The 12,347-nt window shown below is 41.9% G+C and overlaps 1 protein-coding gene across 3 annotated transcripts in view; it reads right to left on the bottom strand.

Annotated features, from left to right (window-relative positions):
* Positions 1-12,347, bottom strand: part of STIM1 (stromal interaction molecule 1) — a 196,064-nt gene that overhangs the window by 86,123 nt on the left and 97,594 nt on the right. The gene's annotated exons all lie outside the window — the stretch shown is intronic.

Genomic DNA, 12,347 nt, shown 5'->3' with positions numbered 1-12,347 from the left:
GCTTCCCCACAGACAATTAGACAATCAGATTAAGCAATTATCTATTCTACATATCAAATGGATATATTTGATACAATAGCTAGGGAAATGGGAGTGCAGCTTCCTCTCTGCCCATGATCATACAACCATGCAGCAGTTAAACCAGTCATCCTAGCTGTTCCTTGACACCTAACCCTTGGTTATAAACTCTGAAAACTTTTAGTTTGACCAGTATACACATTAGAAAGAGTCTGGAATTCGGTCTTAGCTCTGCTACGTGATGTGACTCTTGGGAGGTTACTTCCTTTCTCTAGATCTCAAGTTCACTTTTTGAAAAGCAATCTTTTTTTTTTTTTTTCTTTTTGGCTTCTGGGCCACACTCTGTGCCCAGAGGCTACACCCAGCTCATTGCATGGGTTCATTTCCGGCCCTGAATGAGCAACGACAGGCGTGGTGATCCCTGGGCATCCCCACCCCAACCCCCACCCCAACAAAACAAAACAGAGATAATAGTTATGAGATCTTCTATTTGTCTCTCTTTTTTATTTTTAATTTTTTTTTTGAAGTGGGTCACACCCAGCATGCTTGTGGCTTATTCCTGGTTTTTTGCTCAGGAGTTACTTCTGGGAGTGCTCGGGGGCCAGATATGGTGCAGGAGCTTGGAAAGGAGCTGACCACATCTAAGGCAAGCCCTTAACCTCCGGTACTATCTATGCAGTCCTGCGAAGCCATCTACAAGGCTCTGATCAAAATCCTGATACATTCTATATAATACATATAATCTACTGCTCAGAGACTGTAATGGTGATAGGACAGAACATTACCTCTCATTACATGTTATTTACTCAAATCCTTTACTTAAACATGAGTAGCATGTCAATGTTCACTATATTCAATAGCTAAGTGCCCAAATGTGATGCAGTAAAAAATACGCTAAATATTGAACCTCACCGATGTGAAGTGATGTGGCCACACATCAAGAGCCACACCCAGGTGTGCTGACACCCAGGCCGGCACCTTGCATGCAGTTCCACCAAGGTGACCAGAGCTTGTTTATGGCTTCTGGAAGTCACAGGTGGCAATATTGGTGAAACACTGTGAAGACATGGTTTTACGTCTTCATAAAAAGAAGACAGAAAAACAGGTGAGCAGTTTGCATACAAAGTATCTCCAGGTAACCTATATGCACATGTAAGTGGGGCTCAATCTCTAGAATTTAAAAGAAGGGTTTTGTTTTGCTTTGTCTTGTTTTGTTTTGTTTTAGGGTCACACCCAGCTCTGCTCAGGGCTTGCTCCTGGGCCTGTGCTCAGGGATCACTCCCGGGGGCACTCAGGGAACCATTTGTGGTACCAGGATCAAACCCAGGTTGGCTGCATATTAGGCAGGACCTGTTACACTATCTCTCCGACCCCTTCCCAAAAAGATTATTTTAAAGGATTATAAACTTAAGTTTACCAAGCTCTAAGAACTAGGGACACTGAGCTTGGCACCAATAATCGGAGGTCAGCCAGCCTCTTTCCCAAGGGCCTGCCACCCGTCCAAAAACTGTGGACTTCAAACACCAGGCTGTGGTTTGTAACCTGATCAGACAGACAGGTGACCTTTGCTGCTGGCATCATCAGTCATAGAGAAGGATTAAGGGGATGGAAGATAAAGGAGTATTAAAATCTTAATGTCCCACATGGCCGTAGAATCCTTTCCAGAAAAACCATGTCAGCCAAAATCCACAAATAATTTCTTCAACCAAGCCCTTCTTTAGCTATCTCTTTCTTCTTCTGTGATTTTCCCCCTTTTCTTTCCTGCCAATTTTGCAAGTTTTCACAGAACTATCTGAAGTATATTAGAAAAATAAACCATTCAGCAACACATTATTATTGCCATGAAAGAGTCCTAGAATTGGAGTCAGAACATGTATGTAAAAACTCAAGTCTCAGACCAGAGCGACAGTACAGCAAATAGGGTGCTTGCCCTGCACACGGCCCACCTGGGTCCCCCAAGCCCACCAAGAGTGATCCCTGACCACAGAGCCAGGAGAAAGTCCTGAATACCTCTAGGTATGGCCCCAAACAAAAAACAAAACAAAACAAAAAACTTCAGGTCTCATTGGTTATAACCATATATTAAACAATTTAACTTCTTTGACCCTCCAATAATTTATTTGAAAAAAATTAGTATAGTTTTTTTAATTGAATTGACTTTTTGTAAGAATTACATAAAAGAACTTTAGCACAGGGTCTCCTTAACACTGACATCAATACATCTGTGGTTTTCTTCATTCCTCCCAGAAAAGTAAACAGTTCTCATCTTCTGCTAACTTTAACCACTTTTGCTGTCAGTCTATGAAGAATTAAATACAGGAGGTACAGTCCAATCAAACTGATCAGTCAGATGTTCTAGGTAACTTGGCAAGTGATTCTGAAAATAGCCTGTACTCCCACATTTATGTGTCTATCACTGGTAACATTTGTCATAATGTGTGGCAGTTACTGTTTAATTTGTCTAAGATCTTCATCAAGTGTGACTGCCCTACCTGCTTGGGACCATATCCCAGCAGCAAGCAAAAAGCTCAGTAAACGACTTTTAAATGACTAACCAAATGTCAATTTATAAGTACAGAATTCCTCTAGACAGAAAAAAGAAGAAATCTAGTTAGAGAGGAAAAAGCTAAGGTTGGTTAACTTTCTCATCTCAGGAAACATAAAATCCCCAAAGTGTTTTTATATTTACCATATTAGATATTTAAATACTGAGGCTGGAGTGATAGCACAGCAGGTAGGGCATTTGCCTTGCACGCAGCCGACCCGGGTTTGATTCCAGCATCCCGTTACCCTGAGCACTGCCAGGGTAACTCCTGAGTGGAGAGCCAGGAGTAACCCCTGAGCATCACCGGGTGTGACTCAAAAAGCAAAAAAAAAATAATAATAAAATTATAAAAAAAGAAAAAAAGAAATTTAAATAGTAATATTACAATTAATACAATTGTAATATGTATTATTTTAATACATTTGTAATAAAACATTAAATCTCATGTGCTAATATAAAAAAACGTACTTTATTTTAAAATAATTATTTTTCTGGTCAGGGATTTAGTTGAGTGGTACAACATATGCATCTCGTGTTTGAAACCCTAACTTCAATCCTTCACACCAAAAAAAGAATTGTTTTCCAAATTGCCCATCAAAAACTGGGGAGAAAAGATGATTAGAAACTTCCACAAAGAAAACATACAGATGGTCAATAACCATACAACAAAGTGTTCATTATCACTTAGTGCCAGGGAAACACAAATCAAAATTACAATAAGGTTATCAACCCATAGCAGTGAGCATGGGATAAATTAAAAAAAAAAAAAAAAAAAAAAAAAAAAAAAAAACACCTGGTAACCACCAATGTTAGCAGAGATGTAGTAAAAAAAGAGACCCTCATTCACTGCTGGTGGGAATGTGACCTGGTACAGACTCTACTGCAAACAACACAGATATTTCTCAAAAAAGAGAGAATTCGGGGGCTGGAGTGATAGCACAGCGGGTAGGGCATTTGCCTTACACACAGCCAACCCGGGTTCAATTCCCAGCATCCCATATGGTCCCCTGAGCGCCGCCACGGGTAATTCCTGAGTGCAGAGCCAGGAGTCAGCCCTTAGCATCGCCAGGTGTGAGGAAGGAAGGAAGGAAGGAAGGAAGGAAGGAAGGAAGGAAGGAAGGAAGGAAGGAAGGAAGGAAGGAAGGAAGGAAGGAAGGAAGGAAGGAAGGAAGGAAGGAAGGAAGGAAGGAAGGGAGGGATTCCCATTTAGCCCAGATATCCCACTTCCAGGTAGGTATCTACACCCAAAACAGAAACATTAATTTGAAAAGATATTGAATAAACCTATGTCCACTGCAGCTCTTAATGCAATCACCAGGATATGGAGGCAACCAAAAACATCCACCAACAGAATAACAGATAAAGAAGTTGGCACATATATGCAATGGATTTCTATAAAAACATTAAGTCGCACAGAAACTTGGATGAAACTGTAAGGCATCACGCTGAGTGAAATAAGTCAGAGGAAAGATACAGAATGAACTCACTTGTCTGTGTAATATAGAGAAACAAATCAGAGGTATGGACAATATCAATCAACAATTAACCTTGGGTACTGGAATACAGACCTAGCAGAGAAACGTCTGGGGTGAGGAGAGGAGGGAAGGAAAACAACTAGGTTGACTAGAAGTACCATGGGAACACAGGTGGAGGAACTCAAGTACAAAAGTGGTGAGAAGGGAAGTAACAATACGCACTAAAACCAGCACACACTAAATAATACACACTAAAACTGTCAATGAACAAATGATGGGGGGAGAGGTGGGAAGAAAGGAACACTGGACCAGAGATGACAGAGAAATAGAGAGGGAGGACTGATCCATGGGTGGGAGCTTGCCACAAGCTGAGGACCAGGATGGGGGTGGGGAAGGGCAGTTAGAATAGAGAAAGGGCCACTGCGCAATGATAGTCGGAAATGATCACTCTGGACAAGAACTGAGTGCTGAAAGGAGGGAACGGGATATACATGATAATCTTTCAGTACTTGTATTGCAAACCATAATGCCCAGAGGTGGGGGAGGGAGGGAAGGAGGGAGGGAGGAAGAGAGAGAGAGAGAGAGAGAGAGAGAGAGAGAGAGGAAGAGAGAGAAGAGAAAGAGAGAGAGAGAGGGAGGAAGAACAGTACCTGCCACATGGCTGGGGGGTGGGCAGGGGGCTGGCAGGAGGGGACACTGGTGATAGGAAACATGTACTAACATGCACTGGTGAAGGGACAGGTGTTGGAACACTGTATGACTGAAACCCAACTGTGAACAACTTTATAACTGTGTATCTCACAGTGATTCAACAAATAAATAGAAAAAAATGGGAGAGAGGCGGAAGGGCATTTTGGCAGTGGGGTTTACAAAAACTTGGTACAACAATACCAGAAACCTGAACACTATCACTTACTGTAATAAAAATAACTTAAGGTATAAATTTTAAACATTTTTAAAGAATTGTTTTCTGGAGGCTGAAAAACAATACAGCAGGTAGAGCACTTGCCTTGCACACAGCTGACCAGGGTTTGGTCCACAGTATCACATATGGTCCCCTGGGCATTGCCAGTAGTAATTTCTGAGTGCATAGCCAGAAGTAACCCCTGAGTGTTGTCAAGTGTGACCCAAAAACCAAAAGGAAACAAAAAAAGAATTTTTTTTCTGGAAAAAAATTGTCAAAAAAAGATTAAATATTTTAGGTTTTTGCGAATATATAATGTCTGACTTAATAAAAATAGTTGTCTTATATACATTTTTACATTGAATGTGTTGTTTTTATTGACAAAACAAACATAGACGGACACCTTAAAAATGTGGGAAGTTTTGACAACACTTCAGGTAACTGTGGGTAATTCTTCCCTGATACATGCCAAAACTCTATTAGGAATGGGTTTATTAAAGGTTAGTTGTAATGTGGAATCTGAAGGTGTATGGATAAATTTTTTGTAAATCCATTGGTCTATCTTGCACTCTGAATGGATCTTTCACCCACATGTGATTTTGAAACAATATGTACTTGCTGGTTATTTGGAAACTACTAATTCACTGGGTTAGTATTCAAATTTCATTTATACAGTATCAAAGTAATAATAATTATTAATATTACCACAATTCTTATCACAAGAGCTTTTGATTTGTGGGAGCTGTCAAGCATATAGTGGCAGACAGGTTTCCTGATGTTCTAATTTTCAATTAAATTATATCATTGGCAACAAAAATTGGTAATGCTCCTTAGAATATTGCTTCATTCATTCACCAAAAAAAAATAGCTAAGTACGTAATTATAATTTGCCAAGTAACTATAATTTATCAGTTGCTCTTTCTTGTAAAAAAACAGTGATCCTAAACCCTTAAAAAAAAAAGCCAGAGGGGCTGGAGTGATAGCACAGCAGGTAGGGCGTCTGCCTTGCACGCGGCCGACCCGGGTTCGATTCCCAGCATCCCATATGGTCCCCTGAGCACAGCCAGGGGTGATTCCTGAGTGCAGAGCCAGGAATGACCCCTGAGCATCGCTGGGTGTGACCCAAAAAGAAAAAAATAAATAAAAGCTATAAAAAAAAAGCCAGAATCTGGAAAAACCCGAGTGCCCGAGAACAGATAACTGGTTAAACAAATTTTGGTACATCTACACAATGGAATACTATGCAGCTGCTAGAAAAGATGAAGTCATGAAATTTGCATATAGGTGGATCAACATGGAAAGTATCATGTTAAGTGAAACGAGTCATAAAGAGAGGGATAGACATAGAAAGATTGCACTCATTTGTGGAATACAAAGTAACAGAATGGGAGACTAACACCCAAGAACAGTAGAGATAAGTACCAGGAGGATTATCCCACAGTCTATAAGCCGGCCTCACATGCTGGGGGAAAAGGCAGTTCAGATAGAGAAGGGACCACCAAGTAAAGGGTGCTAGGAGGGCCCGTTCCGGATGGGAGATGCGGGCTGAAAGTAGATTATAAACCGAACATGATGGCCACTTAATACCTCTACTGCAAACCACAATACCCAAAAGGAGAGAGAGCAAAAGAGAATGCCCTGCCACAGAGGTGGGGTGGGGTTGGGGGAGGATGGGGTGGGGGTGGTGGAAGGGATGCTGGGACCATTGGTGGTGGAAAATGGGCACTGGTGGAGGGATGGGCACTCAAACACTGTATGACTGAAATGTAAGCATGAAAGTTTGTAAGTCTGTAACTGTACCTCACGGTGATTCACTAATTAAAAAAAGAGGGCTCTCAGCTTGCAACTAAAGTACACGAGTGCTTTTCCTTCTATGTGCAGTTGCTTCCTAATTCATCACAAAATAAATAAACATTTATTCATGTGACATAACCCAATGAACTAAATTTTTACTTTAGTCATTAAACTTTGGGGGCTGTTGGACCATACCCAGTGGTGCTGGGGGATCACTCCCAGGGGTTCAAGGACATGTGGTGCCAGAGATTGAGCCTAGGGTTCCCGAAGCATGCACTCTAACCCTTCGAGCCATTTGCTCAACTCCTAAAACATTTTTGGAGGCATTGACATCACAGTCAGTGGTGCTCAGGGGCCCCTGTGTGGTGCTGGCTATCAAACCAGAATCAGCTACATGAAGACAAGAGCCTAGCCTCTGTAGTATCTCCTGTCCTTAAAACATGTTTTTAAAAACTGAGAGGACAGTGATTACCAGCACAGTTTTGTGCCACTGCTTTGATTCTGATTAAGATGGGACCTGTTTTACCTACTGTTTCACACTATTAATACAAATGTATACACAGTAAAGAAAGCATACAGCATCTAAGAATTGAACCTCATGGGCCTCGGAAAAGATCTGGGTGAAACTCAATGGTTCACAGGGCATACTTTGATAACTATTGGCAACTAAAACCACAAAGTTCTTTCCCTGTGTCCAAATGCCTTCTTTCTCCAGGCACAGCTTGTCATCTGCTAGTCCATGCTCCAAAGTACTCTGAACATAGCTCTCTTACATTATTAATTCTTATGCTCTGAGTTGTTTGCATGCCACTACCAGAAAAGGGCAAGGACAAAGCCTGACTCATTCTGTCCCCTGGGCACAGTATCACCAATAACATCCACCCTATCAAGTATGAAATCAGTAAGTACTAGCTGAATAAATGCATGCATAAATGAATAGATTCGCAATGTGCCCTGTCTCCACCAAAAGCAAGAGAATTACTGAGTACTATACAATTCACCAGTTATCACTACCAATATCTACCATCCACCTAATGCTTCTTTCTGTCCCAACCACTGTCATTTCTCACCACTAAGTGGTTAGTCCCTGCCAAAGAACACTATTTTAACAAACTACTATGAAGAAACTAACAGTGGATCATTTAATGTGAGGAACAAGTCCAAAGGGAAGGAAGTAAGAGAAAGGGCAATGAAAAAGACACAGATTAGAGGTAAAGGAACTGGTCACACTTGACAAAAACCTGTGGGGAATCTGGAGGTTGCTCATTTTACCAGCAGGGGATTCATCAGGAAGAATAATTTCCCCTACTATACTCTCTCTTTCCCCAAGGACTGGCAAGCTCTGTATGACAGAGTTTGACAACGTTGACAGAGGCGTATGTCAGACTACACTTTTCCCTTTACGAACTTCTAAAAAGATAGTGAGACTAAAGGGGGAAAAAAAGAAGAAAAGGAAAATAAGTCTTTCCTATTCAACCAAAGACAGTAAGACAATTAGGGTTCCAAAGGTAACAGCCTAGGATGGCAAGTAAGGGAGGAAAAGAGAAAAGGACCTAGACAAAAATGCAGAGGCTAAGAAGAACTTATCTGGGAACTGGAACTGATGGAAAAGGTCCCCAAAGGGCATAGCTCATAGTAAGCGTCCCTGGCAGAGGAAGAGTCAGAGCTCAGCAGAGCCCAGCCTACCTGAGGGCGGCTCCCGGCACGCCCTCCAAAAACACCATGTCCTCAACTCTAAGAGGAAACATAGCTCCTCTCATCCAGAAGCTAGAATCCGAAGAAAGTTCCTTTGAGACAAAGCTGGCACTGGTTTCAGTTGCCCAAACAGTACTGCCACAAATGACTTTCATATGCCCAATTCTCGCTGGCAATGCGTCAAAAATAAACCTACAAACCAGAAAACAGTAAGAGTGAGCCTAGGGTACATTATAAACTTTAGGTAATTATGTCAGTGTAGGTTCGGTTTGGATGAAAACGTACCAAATTACATAATTACCAAATTACACTGGCAATACTGATAAGGGGGTTGGCTCTGCATGTGGTGTAAACACTGGGAAAACACAAAATCTCAGTACCTTCCTCAGTATCTTTACAACAAACTTTGTTGTAAACCTAAAAAAGTTTTTTTTTTAATTTTTGTATTTTTCACAAAAAAATTATACCTTAGGGGGCTGGAGCGATAGCACAGCAGGTAGGGCATTTGCCTTGCACGTGGCCGACCCCAGTTCGATTCCCAGCATCACATACAGTCCCCTGAGCACCACCAGGATTAATTCCTGAATGCATGAGCCAGGAGTAATCCCTGTGCATCGCCAGGTTTGACCCAAAAAAAGCAACAAAAAAAAAAAATTATACCTTAGAATAACAGAAAATACATGTGGTCACCAACGGGTAGGACGTGGGCTCGGAGCCAAGCCTTGCAGATGCGGCCACCGGGTCCGCACGGTGGGGCCGGGGCTCAGCCCAGCGCTGTGGCGGCAAGTGCTCCTCAGACTTGGCCAGCGACACCCCACGGGCCAAGGCGCGTCGGCAGGCCCTGGCGGCGCGGTTTCTTATCAGATGCTTAGTTTTCTGTTGGTGAGACAGTTTTGAAGTGTCGTTCCTGCTTTGCCAACATATGGTCATTAGAAGCATCCTCAATTCCACCAGCGTATCTGACTTGTACCCTTTCTACTCTTATCTCAGCAGTGACCCCATGAACAAAGATAAGAGCAGCTTCTGAGCATCACACATATGACCCTATGACCCCCCCCAAAAAAATCAATAAAGCCCTTTGAAAAGCTCTAAAGCCCATAAAAACACTAGTGATTCATTTCTCAGTTCTCTCTTTTTCTTCCTCACCTCTTCGTGCCATCTTCTGACTAGAGTAAGAGAAGTGTGACTTTCCTAGTACTGCCCTATCTCGCCTAGTGGTGGACAACACAATACCTGTTCTGGGACCTAAGAAGTATGACAGCTCCAAAAAATTATCAACACACACTAATTCCAGTTACCCCAGAGGCCAAAATGGGTAAGATACGCATGCAAGGGTTTGATTTCGATCTCCGGCACGCCAACCAGTCCCCTAAGCACTGCTAGGAGTAAGCCCTGAGCACTGCCAGGAGTAGTGACCAAAAAAAAATAAAACAAAATAAAAGTTACCCCAAATTCTCTGACCAGGTTCCTGACCCAAACATTCTTGTGTCCTGGACAGCATTTGTCATGGCCTGAGATGGCCCAAAAAAAAAAGTATAGACAACTCAAAACAAAAAAAAAAGATTTGTGCTGGGAAAAGTTTTCTGAAAGTATTGGAGTGAGGATCCAAAGACTTGTCCAAGAAGGAATTTTGCATCGTGTAGTGCCTAGGGGAGGTGTGCCATGGACCTTCAGGATTAGACCCTCTGGGTTCAGAAGCAGGCTTGACGCTCAGTCCAGATCACAGCAGCTCTGAGAGCATACTGATAAATGCCTCGGAGATACAAACACTGAGGAGCCAGGCACATCACTACGTGGGGGGTAAGTGGATTCGGTTTCCATAGCAACAAAAGGTCGTCCTTAAGGACGTACTGCTGGCTAGCGTACCAGAGAACACATTTCCTGCGCTCCAAAAGAGAACCTGACTAGAAAAGTTTCTTGCCATCTTTTGGCCCCACAGAGATAAACAATACAAGGCCAATAACTTGAGAGAATAAAAATATCTTCTGAGAAAATTCACCGTTAAGATGTTCATCCTGGGGGCTGGAACAATAGCACAGTGGGTAGGGCGTTTGCCTTGCACGCAGCCGACCTGGGTTCGATTCCCAGCATCCCATATGGTCCCCTGAGCACCGCCAAGAGTAATTCCTGAGTGCATGAGCCAGGAGTAACCCCTGTGCATCACCAGATGTGACCCAAAAAGCAAAAATAAAATAATAATAATAAAAAAAAATGTTCATTCTTCTGATTCCTTCCCGTCACTTAGGAGCAATCCCTCCCCACAAGGCAGCATTCTCGACTACAGTGGCAGAGGTCTCCCTGAGGGGGCTGTCCAGAATGAGAGGTGCCTGACTTCCCTTGCAGCTCAAGCTCTCCAGTCCTGCCCCTTCATCTGTACAAGCTTGATGTGTATTTTGAGAACACAGGGACTTACACACAGGTCTCAATTTAAAACAAAATAACTCGGTTTCACACAATACCTTCTAAACAAAGGATCATGCAAACTACAACAACCGATAGGTCCATCAAGCAAGTGAATGATTAAACTCTGGTTCTTACATACAGTGGAATACTACTTGGCAACAGACAACATAACAATACACACAACTACTTGGATAGATCTCTAGAGAATTACGCTGAGGAAAAAAATTACAGAAAGAATTACTCTATCACTTCATTTATAAGACATTTATAAGACATTTATGCAAAGGATCCTGCTACTGTTGGAAAAGAACTTAAAACACATACATAAGTATAGTAAAACTTGGGAAATCTGTTTAACACTTTTTATTCATCTTATCTGGCACTTCTCGGGGAGAGGCGCAGCATCTCGCTGGAGCTAAGGACTGATCCTGGGCATCCTGCATGTAAAGCATGTGTTCTAGCCCTCTGTGCATCTCCAAACTGGGAAAATCCGAACAAGATCAGTACCTTGTGCCGATGTCAATATTCTGGATATGCTGCAATCCTAAAAATTTTCAAAACGTTTCTGTGGAAGAAAGTGTGCAAGGTTTCCTGGTGTTCTTTGTGTTCTTACAACTATGCAAATATGTATTAATAAAAATAAATATTTTATAAAACTCCAAAACTCTTACATCTGGGATCCCCAACTTTTTTTTCACTGAAGAATTCAAACCAACTCCATGTTTCTTTCAGTATCTGAAAGATACTTTCTGGAAGATACCACTGAAAGTGGTACTTTCAGTATCGGATCGTTAAGGAAATACAGTTGAAGAAATAATACCAATTTATGAAAGACTCTCCAGGATTCCTTTCAGGGCTGTATATCCCAAGATTTTATTCATTATATTACAACAAATATAGCATTGCAAAATATTAGGCTTTTCAAGAGGTGGTCCCTACCAACTCCTCCTGCCTACCCCAAGCCAATTATTCATATATTCATCCGAGACTCCCACAACTACTTTCAGGCCCATAAGTAAGTAAGGATCACCTAGTGTTTCTGTACAGGATGAGACCTACAATATTCTTGCCACATTCTACACCTGACTAATTTCTGCTCAAGTACCATGATTCTTTTTTGTTTTTATTTTATTATTATTTTTTTAATGAGTCACCGTGAAGTACAGTTACAGTCTTACAAACTTTCATGGTTACATTTCAGTCATACAATGATCGAGTACCCATCCCTCCACCAGTGCCCATTCTCCACCACCAATGATCCCAGTATCCCTCTCCCCCCCGTGGCAGGCGTATTCCCTTTTACTCTATCTCTCCTTTAGGGTGTTGTGGTTTGTAATGCAGGTATTAAGTGGTCATCATGTTCAGTCTATAGTCTACTTTCAAGTTTCAAGATTCTACCCAGAGATTTTCTACTTCCTCCAGGAAATCTCCTCTACGCTGACTCCTAAATCTAGATTAGAATCCCCTAATGCTCTCCTGGTCTCTGCTTCTTCCTAACACAACTTAGACCAAT

This window comes from Sorex araneus, chromosome 6 (assembly GCF_027595985.1).
Source record: "Sorex araneus isolate mSorAra2 chromosome 6, mSorAra2.pri, whole genome shotgun sequence".
Classification (NCBI taxonomy): domain Eukaryota; kingdom Metazoa; phylum Chordata; class Mammalia; order Eulipotyphla; family Soricidae; genus Sorex; species Sorex araneus.
This window is presented reverse-complemented; position numbering and strand designations above follow the sequence as displayed.